This window comes from Rhinoderma darwinii, chromosome 1, assembly GCF_050947455.1.
Source record: "Rhinoderma darwinii isolate aRhiDar2 chromosome 1, aRhiDar2.hap1, whole genome shotgun sequence".
Lineage (NCBI taxonomy): Eukaryota > Metazoa > Chordata > Amphibia > Anura > Rhinodermatidae > Rhinoderma > Rhinoderma darwinii.
Window position 1 is genome coordinate 445,889,295 of NC_134687.1, and position 18,469 is coordinate 445,907,763.

At 42.1% G+C, this 18,469-nt stretch overlaps 1 non-coding gene across 1 annotated transcript; it reads right to left on the reverse strand.

Moving 5' to 3' along the window:
• Positions 1-18,125: 18,125 nt before the first annotated feature.
• Positions 18,126-18,266, reverse strand: LOC142722499 (U4 spliceosomal RNA). Its single transcript, XR_012874795.1, has one exon. It is a non-coding gene; the product is annotated as a U4 spliceosomal RNA (small nuclear RNA).
• Between the last annotated feature and the right edge of the window lie 203 nt (positions 18,267-18,469).

The following is an 18,469-nucleotide window of genomic DNA, read 5'->3' on the forward strand; positions in this document are numbered from 1 at the left end:
TTTTGCCACTAACATACAGTACAATATGTCACGAGAAAACAAACTCAGAATCGCTTGGATAGGTAAAAGCATTCCCAAGTTATTACCACATAAAGTGACACGTCAGATTTGATAAAATTGGCTTCATCCACAATGCCAAAACAGGCTCAGTCCTGAAGGGGTTAAGCAAAATCTGTCCTCCAAAAGCCAAATAGCACTCCTTCCCTTCTGAGCCGTGCCGTGTACCCAAGCAGCAGATTAAGGCCACATATGGGGTATTGCCGTATTGAGGAGAAATTTCATAACATTCATGTCTGTTTTTTCTTCTTTAACCCCTTGTGAAAATTATAAATATGGGGCTAAAGCAACATTTTCATTGAAAAAATATAATTTTTCTTTTTTTGCGGCCCACTGTATGAAACACCTGTGGGCTCATAGCCCTGCATCAAGCCTAAGAAAAAAATACTTAATGCAGGTTTTGCTACAGTCCTCATATTGTAGATGTCCTAATGATCATAAACTAGAGGGTGCGCTATTCAGGAATGCACGGTGTATGGTAATAAGGTGCTGTAGAGTCTGCCATAGACCCTTCTCATCCAGTCAACCAAGATGGACATACGCCTTACCATACCTGTTATCTGTGGTACCCCTTGAGCTAAGAAAAATGTCGGAAACAGCCAATAGTGTGAAATTCACAGTGAGTACAATACCGCAATAAATAGTCCTCATAAGATGAGAGGTGGCATTCATGGGAGTAGTGAGCTCAGCTCCCACGTGGGCACCAGTGCAGTGAGTTTAACCCTGCAAAAGCACTATATGCATCCACCAGGAATACTGCAAAATAGGCTCATCTTAGGCTCTATTCACATCTGCATCGTTGCTTCTATTAATAACTGGAGCCAGGGGCGTAACTAGGAAAGACTGGGCCTCATAGCAAACTTTTGACTGGGGCCCCCGCTCCGCTGGATAACACACAACCCCCCCTTGTAGATAGTGCCCTCCTATAGATTCCACCACACAGCGCCCCCTATAGATAGCACCATACACAGCCCCCTGTAGATAGCGCCATACACAGCCCCCTGTATATAACGCCTTACAGGTCCCCTGTAAATAACGTCCTACAGCCCCAAATCCCCCCTGTAGATAACGCCATACAGCCCCCCTGTAGATAACGCCATACAGCCCCCCCTGTAGATAAAGCCATACAGCCCCCCTTGTAGATAACGCCATACAGCCCCCCTGGAGATAACGCCATACAGCCCCCCCTGTAGATAACGCCATACAGACCCCCCCTGTAGATAACGGCGGGTGGCACGGGCCCCCTCATGCTGCGGGCCCCGTAGCAGCCGCTACGGCTGCTATAGCGGTAGTTACGCCACTGACTGGAGCCACAACGCAGTGCTGGATCAGTCGTACAGGAAATACCAGCAGTGCCCGATGGATCCGATTGACTTACAATTGGGTCCGTCAGGTTCTACCAAGGTGTCGCTCGTTTGGACTGGAAAAATTGCACTGCAAGCAGCAATATTTTTTATATCAAATTTGACAGAATCTGCGACGGCGCCTCTGACGCAGATGTGAAAATAGCCTTAAACTAGAGTAAAATACACCACACTTAGGTTTAAAACACACAAAATTATTTCTCCTCTTTTGTAAATACAACATATCAGAAGGTTTAGAACACTAATACAAATATTAAGAAAATACAATAAACGTTACGTTTTAATGGACTGGAGATAGAGGGGTGTTTATATTAGTGGACCATCCGAAGTGGTCTACTGGAGAACTGGCTTTATACAGATTTTATACACCACTCAGATCATCATCACAAGGATAAGGCCTTGTAACAAACGTTAAACGTATGCTATGACATACGCCTAAGGCCCCATGCACACGACCGTGCCCGCAATCACGGCCCGCGATTGCGAGCACGGCCGGCCGCCGACTGACAGCCGCATTTTCGGGCCGTGCTCCCATACAAAGTATGGGAGCACGGCCCGCAAAATGCTAAAGAATGGACATGTTACATAATTCCCGGAACATTTCCATGGCACGGACACCCTTCCGTAGTGCTACGGAAAGGTGTCAGCGTTCAATGAAGGTGAATGGCTCCGTTTTTGCGGACCGCAATTGCGGTCCGCAAAAACAGAGGTTTTTTACGGTCGTGTGCATGGGGCCTCACAGTGGCATCCGTCACCATAGGTTTTAATGGTATTCGTTAAATGGATACGTTGTGAAATCTCAAACCCCTGTTCAAGATGTATACGTTAAATGAATACCATTATAGTCTGTGGGTGACAGATGCTGCTATTAGGCATCCATTTAACTTATATGTCTCCTATACTATAATAGTATCTGTTTAACATATACGTCACAAAAAGCTATTAGAGAACACATGACTTATACCAGGGGTCTCAAACTCGGCCGCGTAAGTGGGCCACATATAGAAAAAAATGTGAAGTTGACGGGCTGCATTTCTTTCAAATTTGATACATTACAAAATTATTGTTAGTCAATTAGTTATTTGAACTACTATAACAATACTACATTACTATAATAATACTACATTACTATAATTCTACATTACTATAACAATACTACATTACTACAATAATAATACTACATTACTATATTAATACTACATTACTATAACTGTACTACATTACTATAACTGTACTACATTACAACAATAATACTACATTACCATAACAATACTACATTACTATAATAATACTACATTACTATAATACTACATTACTATATTAATACTACATTACTATAACAATACTACATTACTATAATACTTCATTACTATAATAATACTACATTACTATAACACTACATTACTATAACAATACTACATTACTATAATAACACTACATTACTATAACAATACTACATTATTATAATACTACATTACTATAACAATAATACATTATTATAACAATAATACATCACTATTACAATACTACATTACTACAATAACAATACTACATTATTATATTAATACTACATTACTATAACTGTACTACATTACTATAATACTACATTATAACAATAATACTACATTACCATAACAATACTACATTACTATAATAATACTACATTACTATAATACTACATTACTATATTAATACTACATTACTATAACAATACTACATTACTATAATACTACATTACTATAACAATACTACATTATTATAACAATACTACATCACTATTACAATACTACATTACTATAACAATACTACATTACTACAATAACAATACTACATTAGTATATTAATACTACATTACTATAACTGTATTACATTACTATAATACTACATTACTATATTAATACTACAATACTATAACAATACTACATTACTATAATAATACTACATTACTATATCAATACTACACTACTATAACTATACTACATTACTATAACAATACTACATTATTATAATAATACTACATTACTACAGGGTGGGCCATTTATATGGATACACCTAAATAAAATTGGAATGGTTGGTGATATTAACTTCCTGTTTGTGGCACATTAGTATATGGGAGGGGGGAAACTTTTCAAGCTGAGTGTTGACCATGGCGGCCATTTTGAAGTCGGCTATTTTGTATCCAACTTTAGTTTTTTCAATGGGAAGAGGGTCATGTGACACATCAAACTTATCGAGAATTTCACAAGAAAAACAATGGTGTGCTTGGTTTTAACGTTACTTTATTCTTTCATGAGTTATTTACAAGCTTCTCTTTGTTTACAGCCATTGACATGTCGCAGAGGTTAACACGTGAGGCGCGGATAGAAATTGTGTTGATGTCTGGTGAACGCAGTACCCGGGTCATTGCAGCAGATTTCAATGCAAGACACCCTACGAGACCACCCATCTCCCATGCTACAGTTTGCAAACTGCTTGCCAAGTTTCGTGAAACTGGTTCAGTGTTGGATTTGCCCAAATGTGGACGCATGAAAACTGTCACTAATTAAGAAACATCAGTGGCTGTCCTAGCTTCATTCAGCAAGAGCCCACAGCGTAGCACTCGCCGCATGTCACTGGAGAGTGGCATCAGTCGAACATCCCTTCGGCGGATATTAGCTACTCACAAATGGCACCCTTACAAACTCCAGCTGCTGCAGCATCTCAACGAGGATGACCCAGATCGGCGCACTGAATTTGCAGAATGGGCAAGACAAAAATTGGAACAGGACCCTCAGTTTACACAGAACATTTTGTTCAGTGATGAGGCAAACTTTTATGTGAATGGTGAAGTTAACAAACAAAACCACCGCTATTGGTCTGACACTAACCCACATTGGATAGATCCCTCCAAGACTGTTGGAACACAAAAATTGATGGTATGGTGTGGTATATGGGGTACAAAGATAGCCATTCTTCATCAATGGAAACCTCAAGGCCACGGGATATCTGAAATTGCTACATGATGATGTGTTTCCCTCTTTATGCACTGAAGCTGGCACGTTCCCTGAGTTTTTCCAGCAAGATGGTGCACCACCACATTATGGGTATCAGGTCCGAGCATTCCTAGATGAACAGTTTCCTGGAAAGTGGATCGGTCATCGTGGGCCAGTTGAATGGCCCCCTAGGTCTCCCGATCTGACCCCCTTAGACTTTTATCTTTGGGGTCATCTGAAGGCAATTGTCTATGCTGTGAAGATACGAGATGTGCAGACACTGAAACTACAGATACTGGAAGCCTGTGCTAGCATTTCTTCTGTGGTGTTGCTATCAGTGTGTGAAGAGTGGGAGAAGAGGGTTGCATTGACAATCCAACAAAATGGGCAGCACTTTGAACACATTTTATAAGTGGTCAGAAACTTGTAAATAACTCATGAAAGAATAAAGTAACGTTAAAACCAAGCACACCATTGTTTTTCTTGTGAAATTCTCGATAAGTTTGATGTGTCACATGACCCTCTTCCCATTGAAAAAACTAAAGTTGGATACAAAATGGCCGACTTCAAAATGGCCGCCATGGTCAACACCCAGCTTGAGAAGTTTCCCCCCTCCCATATACTAATGTGCCACAAACAGGAAGTTAATATCACCAACCATTCCCATTATATTTAGGTTTATCCATATAAATGGCCCACCCTGTATAATAATACTACACTACTATAATAATACTACATTACTATAACAATACTACAATAACAATATTATATTAATACTACATTACTATAACAATATTACATTTCAGTTGATTTCTGAGCTTGGTGGTTTAAGTGGCTTGTGGTATAAGTGGAGTTATAAAACCAGAGTTTTAAAGAGGAGTTAAAACCCCAGTAAGTACTCTTCTTTTCTTTTACTTTGCAAATTGTTCATTGTTTTGTTGTAACTGGGATAATGGACAGCAAGATTGGAGGTTTTCTTCAGTGCACAGTTTGCCATATGTATGCACGACTGGAGCCGGAGTTCCAGGGTGAATACCTCTGCGGCAGATGTGAGCATGTTGTTCACCTGGAAGCTCACATTAGAGATAGACAATCTTGAGCGGAGCATGCTGCTCACCGAGCATGCAGTTAGTGGGGTGGAACTGGAGGGTGAAGACATGGGTGAGCAGGATCAGGTAAGTAGCTGGGTTAATGTAGTTAGGGGCAGTAGAAAGGGGTCAAAGTAAAGGAAGGCCAATCCTGTTTCTGATATTCCAAGCAAAATTGCCAAGTTGGGTGAGGATGCGAGGGTGTCTGTCTCAGAAATGGCAGCCCTAGTGGATACTGATCTCCCTAACAGCCGGGAGAATAGCCCAGCTAGTAGTCGGTGGGTAATGCAGGTAAGCCAAGACAATTGATAGTTGTAGGGGATTCTATAATCAGGAAGACGGATAGAATAATTTGTCGCCAAGACCGCCTCAACCGAATGGTTTGCTGTCTCCCTGGTGCCAGGGTTCGGCATGTGGTGGAACGAGTGGACAAATTGCTGGGAGAGGCTGGTGATGATCCAGCTGTCGTGGTCCATGTGGGTACCAACGACAGAATAAATGGTAGGTGGAGGAGCCTTAAGAATAATTTTAAAGAACTAGGCTACAAGCTGAAGGGAAGGACCTCCAAGGTTGTATTCTCAGGAATACTGCGTGTGCCATGCGCATCACAGGAAAGACAGCAGGAGCTTAGGGAGTTAAATGCATGGCTGAAGTCTTGGTGTAGAGGAGAAGGCTTTGGGTTCCTAGAGCACTGGGCTGACTTTTCATTGGGGTACAAACTGTATTCTGCAGATGATTTGCACCTAAATGGAAGGGGGTCTGCTGTGCTGGGGGAGAGAATTCTAGCTGGGGTGGCGGAGCATTTAAACTAGGGCTGAGGAGGGAGGCCAATGTAGAAATTAAAGGGATAGTCAGGTTAGAGAGGGGTCAGACTATATTGGTGGGGGGAGAAACAGACGGTGTGGAGAGGACTAGGCAACAAGATAAGGAGATCCTTTCGTTACAAAACAGTGAAAATAAAAAAGCCCAAATGTTGTCAAATAATCACATTTCTGATACTGAAAGTGAAACATTTAAAGGCAAGTTAAAGTGTATGTTCACCAATGCCAGAAGTCTAGCAAGCAAAATGGGGGAGCTGGAGGCCTTGGTACTGGAAGAAAATATAGATATAGTTGGTGTTGCTGAAACATGGCTAGACTCTTCTGATGACTGGGCTGTAAATCTACAGGGTTTTACACTTTATCGGAAAGACAGGACAAATAGGAAAGGTGGTGGTGTATGTCTGTATGTGAGAAGCGATATGAAGGTGAGTGTGAAAGAGACATTAGAGGGTGAAGATTGTGAGGAGGTTGAAACCTTGTGGGTGGAATTACAAAGGGAGGTAAACACTGAAAAAATTACTTTTGGTGTAATCTATAGATCCCCCCAATATAACTGAGGAGATGGAAGTTCAGCTATATAAACAGATGGAGCAGGCTGTACAGGCGGGTACTGTAGTGATAATGGGAGATTTTAATTACCGGGATATTAATTGGTGTCATGGTTCGGCTTCAACTGCAAAGGGGAGACATTTCCTCAACCTGTTGCAGGAAAATTTTATGGGCCAGTTTGTGGAAGACCCGACTAGAGGTGAAGCTCTGTTGGATCTGGTCATTTCTAATAATGCAGAGCTTGTTGGGAATGTCAATGTTCGTGAAAACCTCGGTAACAGTGATCACAATATAGTTACATTTTACCTATACTGTAAAAAACAAACACAGGCTGGGAGGGCAAAAACACTTAATTTTAAGAAGGCCAATTTACCCAAGATGAGGGCTGCAATTCAGGATATAGACTGGGAAGAAATAATGTCAAATAATGGTACAAATGATAAATGGGAGATTTTCAAATCTACTTTGGGTAATTATACTGCAAAATTTATTTCTATAGGTAACAAGTATAAACGACTAAAATTAAACCCCACATGGCTTACACCTTCTGTGAAAAGGGCAATACATGACAAAAAAAGGGCATTTGAAAAATACAAATCTGAGGGTACAGCTGTAGCCTTTGTAAAATATAAAGAGCTTAATAAAATCTGTAAAAAGGTAATAAAATCAGCAAAAATACAAAATGAAAGGCACGTGGCCAAGGATAGTAAAACAAATCCCCAAAAATTCTTCAAGCATATAAATGCAAAAAAGCCAAGGTCTGAACATGTAGGACCCCTAGATAATGGTAATGGGGAGTTGATCACAGGGGATCAAGAGAAGGCAGAGTTACTAAATGGGTTCTTCCGCTCTGTATATACAACAGAAGAAAGAGCAGTCCCCCTCTTCATAATATTTAGAGATTCTCTCGTGACTGGTATAGTGCCAAGGGACTGGCGCAGGGCAAATGTGGTGCCTATTTTCAAAAAGGGCTCTAGGTCTTCGTCGGGTAATTATAGACCAGTAAGCTTAACATCAATTGTGGGGAAAATGTTTGAGGGGCTATTGAGGGACTATATACAGAATTATGTGACAATAAATAGTATTACAAGTGACAGCCAGCACGGTTTTACTAAGGACAGAAGCTGTCAAACCAACCTGATTTGTTTCTATGAAGAGGTGAGCAGAAGCCTAGATAGAGGCGCCGCTGTGGATATAGTGTTTTTGGACTTTGCCAAGGCATTTGACACTGTCCCCCATAGACGTCTAATGGGTAAATTAAGGACTATAGGTTTAGAAAATATAGTTTGTAATTGGATTGAGAATTGGCTCAAGGACCGTATCCAGAGAGTTGTGGTCAATGATTCCTACTCTGAATGGTCACCGGTTATAAGTGGTGTACCCCAGGGTTCAGTGCTGGGACCACTATTATTCAACTTATTTATTAATGATATAGAGGATGGGATTAATAGCACTGTTTCTATTTTTGCAGAGGACACCAAGCTATGTAATATAGTTCAGACTATGGAAGATGTTCGTGAATTGCAAGCGGATTTCAACAAACTGAGTGTTTGGGCATCCACTTGGCAGATGAAGTTTAATGTAGACAAATGTAAAGTTATGCACCTGGGTACAAACAACCTGCAGGTATCATATGTCCTAGGGGGAGCTACACTCGGGGAGTCACTTGTTGAGAAGGATCTGGGTGTACTTGTAAATCATAAACTAAATAACAGTATGCAATGTCAATCAGCTGCTTCAAAGGCCAGCAAGATATTGTCGTGTATTAAAAGAGGCATGGACTCGCGGGACAGGGATGTAATATTACCACTTTACAAAGCATTAGTGAGACCTCATCTAGAATATGCAGTTCAGTTCTGGGCTCCAGTTCATAGAAAGGATGCCCTGGAGTTTTAAAAAAATACAAAGAAGAGCAACGAAGCTAATAAGGGGCATGGAGAATCTAAGTTATGAGGAAAGATTAAAAGAACTAAACCTATTTAGCCTTGAAAAAAGACGACTAAGGGGGGACATGATTAACTTATATAAATATATGAATGGCACATACAAAAAATATGGTGAAATCCTGTTCCATGTAAAACCCCCTCAAAAAACAAGGGGGCACTCCCTCCGTCTGGAAAAAGAAAGGTTCAACCTGCAGAGGCGACAAGCCTTCTTTACTGTGAGAACGGTGAATTTATGGAATAGTCTACCGCAGGAGCTGGTCACAGCAGGGACAGTAGATGGGTTTAAAAAAGGCTTAGATAATTTCCTAGAACAAAAAAATATTAGCTCCTATGTGTAGAAATTTTTTACTTCCCCTTTCCCATCCCTTGGTTGAACTTGATGGACATGTGTCTTTTTTCAACGGTACAAACTATGTAACTATGTAACTATAATAATACTACATTACAATAACAATACTGCACTACTATTATAATACTACATTACTATAACAATACTACGTTACTACAACAATATTACATTACTATAACAATACTACATTACATTACTATAACAATACTACATTACTATAATAATACTACATTACTACAATAACAATACTGCAGTACTATAATAATACTACATTACTATAACAATACTACATTACTATAATACTACTACATTACTACTACATTACTATAATAATAATACTACAATACTATAATAATACTACATTACTATAATACTACATTACTATAATACTACATTACTATAATAATATTACATTACTATAAGACTACTACATTACTATAATACTACATTACTATAATAACACTACATTACTATAACAATACTACATTACTATAATTAATAATACTACATTACTATAACAATACCACATTACTATAATAATACTACATTACTATAATACTACATTACTATAACAATACTACAATACTACATTACTATAACAATACTACATTACTCTAATAATAACGCTAGGTTTAAACTTAACGGAAATTTGTGAGATTTCTCTGCGTGCTTTTTTCAACAATCCAGTTTTCGAGTTTAAGTGTCGCTAAATGCAGTCCGGCGGCTCAGCTGGCAGCCTTTGGCAGACACACAAATGTCTAGATTGGGCAGCCCCTTTTTAGATAGTGCCACAGTGCCCACTGTAGATACTGCCACAGTGCCCTCTGTAGATACTGCCACAGTGCCCTCTGTAGATAATGCCACAGTGCCCTCTGTAGATAATGCCACAGTGCCCTCTGTAGACAATGCCAGTGCCCTCTGTAGATGCTGCCACAGTACCCTCTGCAGATGCTGCCACAGTGCCCTCTGCAGATGCTGCCACAGTGCCCTCTGCAGATGTTGACACAATGCCCTCTGCAGATGTTGCCACAGTGCCCTCTGCAGATGCTGCCACAGTGCCCTCTGCAGATAATGCCACACACAGCTTGTAGATAGTGCCACACACACTCCCAGTAGATAGCTCCATTGGGGCTCCCTCTAGGAGTGGAATCCCCAGCCAGAGTGTTGCCGACACTTTGGAAAGGGATTCCTCTGCTGGGGGAGCCCCTGACGTCACTGTTCATACACAGTGACGTCAGGGAATCCTCCTGGACCGGAATGTGATGTTAAGGGCAACCCCAGAGCCGGTGTCCAAGTGCGGAACACTAGTATAGGCTCTGCTCCAGAACTCTGGGGAAGCCACTGACATCAGTGTCCATATATGGACAGTGATGTCAGGGGCTTGCCCAGAGCTGGAGTCCCAGAGCAGAGCCGTTTCTAGCACTCTGCATGGGATTCCAGCTCTGCTCCTGACATCACTGTTCGTATATGGACAGAGATGTCAGGGGCAACCCCAGAGCTGGAGTCCCGGGTAGCGCTCTTACTGGGACTCCAGCCGTGCTCCTGACATCACTATCCAGCTCTGGGGAAGACCCTGACAACACTGTCCATATACTATACTAGCCTATACTAGCGGCTCTGTGTCCCACGGGCCACAGATGACAGCCTCAGGGGCCGCATGCGGACCGCGGGCCACGTGCTTGAGACTCGACTTATACGTTAAATATATAACTGTGACGTATGCCATACAGTGGCATACATCAATCATAGGCTCCCGTGTTTTAAAAAAAAATATTCTGTGGCATACGACAGAGTGGAATACTACAGGTATAGAGAAGTTTACCAGCCCTACGGAGGCCAAAAAGACACTCTTGGGCTCTGTTGGGCTAATGGAGCCCTATAGACACATTTAGCAAGTACATTGGGAGCTTTCCTCACGTAGATTCTAAACGTAGGGCAAAAAGGTTATGTGAACAGGGCCTTACTCTGAATTGGCCATTTAGGGTACTTTAAGGCCGTCCGTACACGCAGCGGCCGTGAAATATGGTGCCGCGCAGCTAAATCGAATGCGGTTTTACAGCGTTTTGCAATGCGGTTTTTTACATTAGTTTATACAAATGAAGTAATTAAAATCATGTGCTTCATCAAATCGGAAAACCGTGGCAATTTACGATAAAACCACATGCGGTTTTGCTGCACGGTACACTACCGCAACGCGATCAACTCATGTATGGGCACCCTAATGTAGTGTTTACACAGAGTATTTTGCATGCTGCTTTCAATGCTAGTTCAGCATTGGAATCAGTGCTGAAAAGACTCGCATTTACATTCTATTACTTTCAATGGGAATCAGTGCCCTAGTTCACACGGCACTAATTTTTCAGCACACTGAAACTATTTCAGCGATGCTGTAAGAAAAAAAAGCCTCCTGTTCCATCTTGGCGCGTATTCCATGTCACAAATTTCCATTAGGGTATGCTCGCACAGAATTTTTTAGAAGCTGATAAACTAGTCGCTGATTCTGCCTCCAAAGTCTGCCTGTTTTCCAGGCTAAATTTGAGGCAGATTTTCAATTTCAATCTGTTTTGGTCGCTGTTTTTGGTGCTTTGATGAGAATTTGTTTTAATGGGCATTTGTGGTGCGGAATCCACGCGAAGACACGTCAAGAGGTTTGTTTTTTGTGTTTTTTCTTCAGCAACGGTGAATTAGTTTCAGTGAGCTAAAAAATTAGCGCCGTGTGAATTAGGGCACTGATTCCCATTGAAAGCAATGTGATGTAAAAGCGAGGCCTTTTCAGCGCTGATTCCAATGGACATAAAGCGATGGGAACCTGAAAAAACAGCTGATGCTCTCCCCGCAGACTCCGGTAAGGGCAAGCTACTGAAGTCATCATCCATATATGGACAGTTACTTCAGGAGCTTCCCCAGGCCCAGAGTCCTGGGTGATGCATCCCACTGTATGCCATACCATGGGATACATTGCAGTCTTCTGTCGGAGGTATATGTTGTATACCTCTCACGGCAGGCCAAAACACGATGTGAAGAAGGCCTAGTAAGGTAAATAAATTTTTTTTCCGCTTTTGTTTATTTAAAGGTTAGATTACCCTTAAAGGAGTTCTCCCACAAAACACATGTATCCCCTATCCACAGGTTAGGTGATAAATGTGTGACCGCTGGGGGTCTGATAGGGATACATGTGTTTTGTAGGAAAACCCCTTTAAACCCTTCCCGACATTTGCCGTATGGGTACGCCATGGAAAGCATTGACTTCCCGCAAATTGCCGAATCCATACGCCAAATGTTTGGCACCGGCTCAGAAGCTAAGCCGGTGCCATCATCGCCGGATCTCAGCGGTATCTTACAGCTGACATCCGGCTGTAATGGCGGGGACCGAAATTAGCTTCGATCCCCGCCATTAACCCCTTAAGTGCAGCGCTCAAACGCGAGTGCTGCACTTAAGGTGTTTGCAGCTCATCGGAACCCCAGCAATGAAATTGCCGGGGTTCCGGTGGCTGCAATGGCAACCAGAGGCCTAATACTGGCCTCCCGGTCTGCCTAGCATGGAAGCCGGTCAAGATCCCCCCGGCGGCGGAGCCTGATTGGCTTCTGTAGCCGCCGGCAAGATGGCGCCGGCTCAGGAGCTGATCCGGCGTCATCAGCGGTGGAAGTCAGCTGTATGTTACAGTTGACATCCACCTGTAATGGCAGGAACCGGAGCTAGCTCCGATCCCTGCCATTAACCACTTCGATGCAGCAATCGAAGGTGATTGCTGCATCTTAGCGGTTGCTAGCAGATCGCCAGCCCTGACAGGCAATTAGGACTGGCGACTGCTGCTATGGCAACAGGAGACACAATGGCCTCCTGCTCTGCCATTACGGAAGCCGATTAGGCCCAGCCGGGAGGCGAAGCCTAATCGGCTTGCTGTCAGTGAATAAATGACAGATCTAATACATTGCACTACGTAGGTGGAATGGAATGGAAAAGACCTGTGGGGGAAAATGCTCACTACACCTCTTAATAAATGCCTTGTGGGGTGCAGTTTCCAAATGGGGTCACTTCTCAGGGGTTTCTTTTATTATTTCACATCTGAGCCTCTGCAATTGCGAACCAATACTTTGTAAATCGCCAAATTAGGCCTCAATTTCGCATGGTACGCTTTCACTCCTGAGCCTGGTCGAATGTCCAGGCAAAAGATTAGGGCCACATGTAGGGTGTTTCTAAAACCGGGAAACACCGCATAATAATTAGAGAGCTGTCTTGTTATGGTGGCACAAGCTGGGCACCCCATATTGGCATGTCTATGGAAAAAATCCCATTTTCACTCTGCAACATCGAGTGCACACTAATTTCTACAAAACACCTGCAGGGTTAACATGCTTACTACACCACTAGGTAAATGCATTTGAGGGGTGTAGTTTCCAAAATGGGGTCACTTCTAGGGGGTTTCCACTGCTTTGGTCCCACAGGCGCCCAGAAACCAATCCAGCAAAATCTGCACTCCAAATGGCTCTCCTTCCGTTCTGAGCCCTGCCGTGTGCCCAAACACCAGTTTATTACCACATATGGGGTATTGCCGTACTCGGGAGAAATTGCTTTACAAATGTTGGGGTTCTTTTTTTCCTTTATTTGTTGAGAAAACGAAAAATTTTGCGCTAAAGTTACGTCTTATTGAAGAAAAAGGATTGTTTTTATTTTCACTGCCCAATTCTAGTAAATTCTATGAAGCATCTATGAGGTCAAAATGCTTACTACACCCCTAGATGAATTCTTCAAGGGGTGTAGTTTCCTAAATGGAGTCACTTTTTGGGTGTTTTCATTGTTTTGTCCCCTTAGGGGCTTTGTAAATGTGACATGGCCTCCGCAAACCATTCCTGCTAAATGTGAACTCCAAAAGCCAAATGGTGCTCCATCCCTTCTAAGCCCTGCCGTGGGTCCAAACAGCCGTTTATTACCACATGTGGGGTATTGTTTTACTCGGGAGAAATTGCTTTACAAATTTTGTGGTGCTTTGTCTCCTTCAGTCCTTGTGGAAATGAGAAAAAATTAGCTAAAGCTACATTTTCTTTGAAAAAATGTAGATTTTTATTTTCAGGGCCTACTTCCAATAATTTCTGCAAAAAACCTGTGGGGTCAAAACGATCACTATACCCATAGATAATTTCCTTGAGGTGTGTAGTTTCCCAAATGGGGTCACTTTTGGGGGATTTCCACTGTTTTGGCACCGCAAGAGCCCTTCAAACCTGACATGGTGCCTAAAATATATTCGAATAAAAATAAGGCCCCAAAATTCACTAGGTGCTCCTTTGCTTCTGAGGCCAGTGCATCAGTCCAGTAGCACGCTACAGCCACACATGTGGGATATTTCCTAAAACTGCAGAACCTGGGCAATAAATATTGAGTTGCATTTCTCTGGTAAAACTTTCTGTGTTATAAAGAAAATTGGATTAAAAATTAATTTCTGTAAAAAAATATGAAATTTGTAAATTTCACCTCTACTTTGCTTTAATTCCTGTGAAACGCCTAAAGGGTTCAAACACTTTCTGAATGCTGTTTTGAATACTTTGAGGGGTGACGTTTTTAAAATGGGGTGACTTTTTGGGGGTTTCTAATATATAAGGCCCTCAAAGCCACTTCACAACTGAACTGGCCCCTGTAAAAATAGCCTTTGCTGCTAAAGTTCAAAGCCTTGTAACGTCCTAGAAAAAAATAAAAGGATGTTCAAAAAACGATGCCAATCTAAAGTAGACATATGGGGGATGTTAATTAGCAACAATTTTGTGTGTTATATCTGCCTGTCTTACAAGCAGATACATTTAAGTTGAGAAAAATGCAAATTTTTGCAATTTTTTGCTAAATTTTGGTGTTTTTCACAATTAAATACTGAACATATCGAGCAAATTTTGCCAGTAACATAAAGTCCAATGTGTCACGAGAAAACAATCTCAGAATCGCTTAGATAGGTAAAAGCATTCCAACGTTATTACCACATAAAGTTAAACATGTCAGATTTGAAAAATGAGGCTCTGTCAGGAAGGTCAAAAGTGGCTAAAGAGGGAAGGGGTTTAAGTAAATGTGACTGCATCCTAAGAAGTAGTTGACGGACCGTATTTCGGCCGCAAGTCCCGGACCGAACACACTGCAGGGAGCCGGGCTCCTAGCATCATAGTTGTGTACGATGCTAGGAGTCCCTGCCTCGCTGCCGGACAACTGTCCCGCACTGAAAACATGTTTTCAGTACAGGACTGTAGTTCCATGGAGAAGCAGGGACTCCTAGCATCGTACATAATTATGATGCTAGGAGCCCGGCTCCCTGCAGTGTGTTCGGTCCGGGACTTGCGGCCGAAATACGGTCCGTCCATTACGGACGTAATGTGCTCGTGTGAATCCAGCCTTAGTATAAAAAAAAAACAAAAAGAAAAACTTTTTCCCATGAATTTGTTTATTGCACATAAATCACATGAGAGCAAATAACGAAATATACTAAAATATTTCCTTGAGATTACGTGACGGTTTCCTTGAGATTATGTGACGGTTTGATCTTCATGTAGCTGTGGTATTACTTATCAATAACATGGGGGATAACTCAAAGCAATGATTGGTTGTCTCAGTCACACAGGAGCCTCATATAATTATAGACAAATAAAATAAAGAGACAGTGGTGTGGGAAAATGCAAATCAACACTCAGTAAAAAAGGAAACACATTTTATTCAATTATTTGGAAAGGACAAGCACTCATGGTACGGTACCACGTAACTGTGTCCTGGTTTTATCAGCAAAACCGGGTGACCATTGGCCACCGCAAGTGAACGGGGTTTCGTCCGTGCCTATGTGACCTCTCTTGACATGTCTATTTTAGTAAATACTTGTATTCTCCATTAAATATATTTTTCTTACAGCTCTGAATTGTATCGTTCCTCTGTTTTTCCTCCTAGAAATGTTTTAATAAATGGACAACTGGGTGTGACCATTCCCCTTGTTAAAGGGCTGTGTCCCTACACAGTATCACTTTGTCAGCCCTGATTGGACATTCTCAGTCAGTTTAAGGACATACCGACTTGTCAATTTATTCATAAATTTCTAAATTTCATAAATTGCCAGAAGAGCGTCATAATGTAGAGCTCTAAGAAAAGATGCTCCTAAATTGTTATTTCATGGGGAATAAAATTATTTACTAAAACAGACATGTCAGGACAGGTGACAGGTCCTCTTTAACAAAGTGTGCCAGAATTCTGCTTCAAATTATGGCAAAGAGACTGGTGTACATGCTGTATGGCAAATTTATTATGTGTTTTACACAATTTTTACGCCTCACTTGACAGTTTTGATTAGTGCCTAGAAAAAGAGGCATGGCTAAGAGGAGTCATAAAATGTGCTAGATTCATTTATGCTGTGTGGCATTCTTTTAGTACAAAACATTGGGGTAAACTATGCCAGCGTGAAAAAGTATCTAACATGGCAAGCAAGATGCGCCAGATTTATCTTACCGGGTGTTACCAGTGTGATTAATTTGTCTCAGTTTCTGTCTGTCTGTTTCTTTGAGGCTGTGTTCACACGTGGTGAAAATGTGTTCTTTTGCCACGTTTTTGTGTAAATCACAGAACAATGGTGCGGTTTAATCAAGGTTTGTAACAAAAAACGCACTTATGACGTGTAAATCCAGCATAAGACCGTTTTAATAAATCTTTTATTCCAGGTCAATTCTAATTGGGCAACATCATAATGAAATGCCTATTTTTATTATACAGATGACACAATGCTATGTTCACATCTGGAGGCCCTGTTCGGAGCCTCCATCGCAGATTCACTTCACTATGCAGACAGAGCCCATGCATGGTTACTGGTAGATTGCAGCAAAATGTGGTGATGGTTTTGAGGTTAACACTGTAACCAAACAGCGTCGTGTTGGCATACTCTAAGGCTGGGTTCACACGTGGCGGAATTTCACTTAAATTCCGCTGCGGACACTCCGCAGCGTTAATCCGCAGCGGAGCCGTTTGTCCATTGACTTTCACTTTAATTTAGCAGTGTTCGTTTAGACGATGCGTAAAATTCCGCTGCGGAGCATAGGCTGCGGAGCGGAATTTGGTGTCCGCAGCATGCTCTGTCTGTTGCGGAGCAGTGGCGGACTCATGGCGGAATTTCTCCATTGACTTCAATGGAGATTCTAATATCCGCAATGAAGTCCGCAGCTGTCATGCACATGTTATGTGTGCTGCGGATGCGTCTTGCTTTTTTAACTTGACATTTCTTCATTCTGGCTGGACCTATGTATTTCTAGGTCTACAGCCAGACTGAGGAAGTCAATGGGGCTCCCGTAATGACGGGAGCGTTGCTAGGAGACGTCTGTAAATAGTCACTGTCCAGGGTGCTGAAAGAGTTAAGCGATCGGCAGTAACTGTTTCTGCACCCGGGACAGTGACTACCGATCACAATATAGAGCAACCTGTCAAAAAAATAGAAGTTCATACTTACCGAGAACTCCCTGCTTCTGTCTCCAGTCCGGCCTCCCAGGATGACGTTTCAGTCTAAGTGACGGCTGCAGCCAATCACAGGCCAAGCACAGGCTGCAGCGGTCACATGGACTGCCTCGTCATCCAGGGAGGTCGGGCTGGATGCCGAAAGAGGGACGCGTCACCAAGACAACGGCCGGTAAGTATGAAATTCGTTTACTTTCACTAGGGAAAGTGCTGGCCCTTCTCTCTATCCTGCACTGATAGGGAGAAGGGAAGCACTTTTCCTGCAGTCCGCAGCAGCTAGTCCGCATCAATTTTATGCACATTTTGTGCAGATCCGCAGCAGAATCTGCAACGCAGATTCTGTGCGGCATTGATGCGGACAGTTGCGGAGGAAATCCGCCACGTGTGGTCATGCCCTAATACTACCATAATCAGATAACCTTTATCTAATGTTTAAAATAGAGTATTACCACTCCATACAATCATCTTTAAAGACACCTGATGCGCTTTTAACATTTCTGATTGTTACATACAAGGTTCAGTCTCCGTAGAGACTGTCAAAAATTGCCAGTGCCGGCTGTATTTCAAGCCGTCACGGCGGGGTATTGGGAAAAGTTTTCAATTAGCAATAATCGCGCCTCGGATAGACCTCATTGGCTACGATACTGCCACTGCGCAAAGCTGCTGAATGTCAGCCGGTCTGAGAACCCACCCGCTTGGTGAATACTGCTACATTATAGCGAGACAAGAAATGCTCTGCCTGCTACTCTTCATATACTTCTACCTCCCAACCTGCCTGCCGTACGTGCTTGTGCAGCCCCTATAACATACACAACAGAAAACTGCAAATAGAACGGATAGAATATAACGGTGCATGATGGGTATA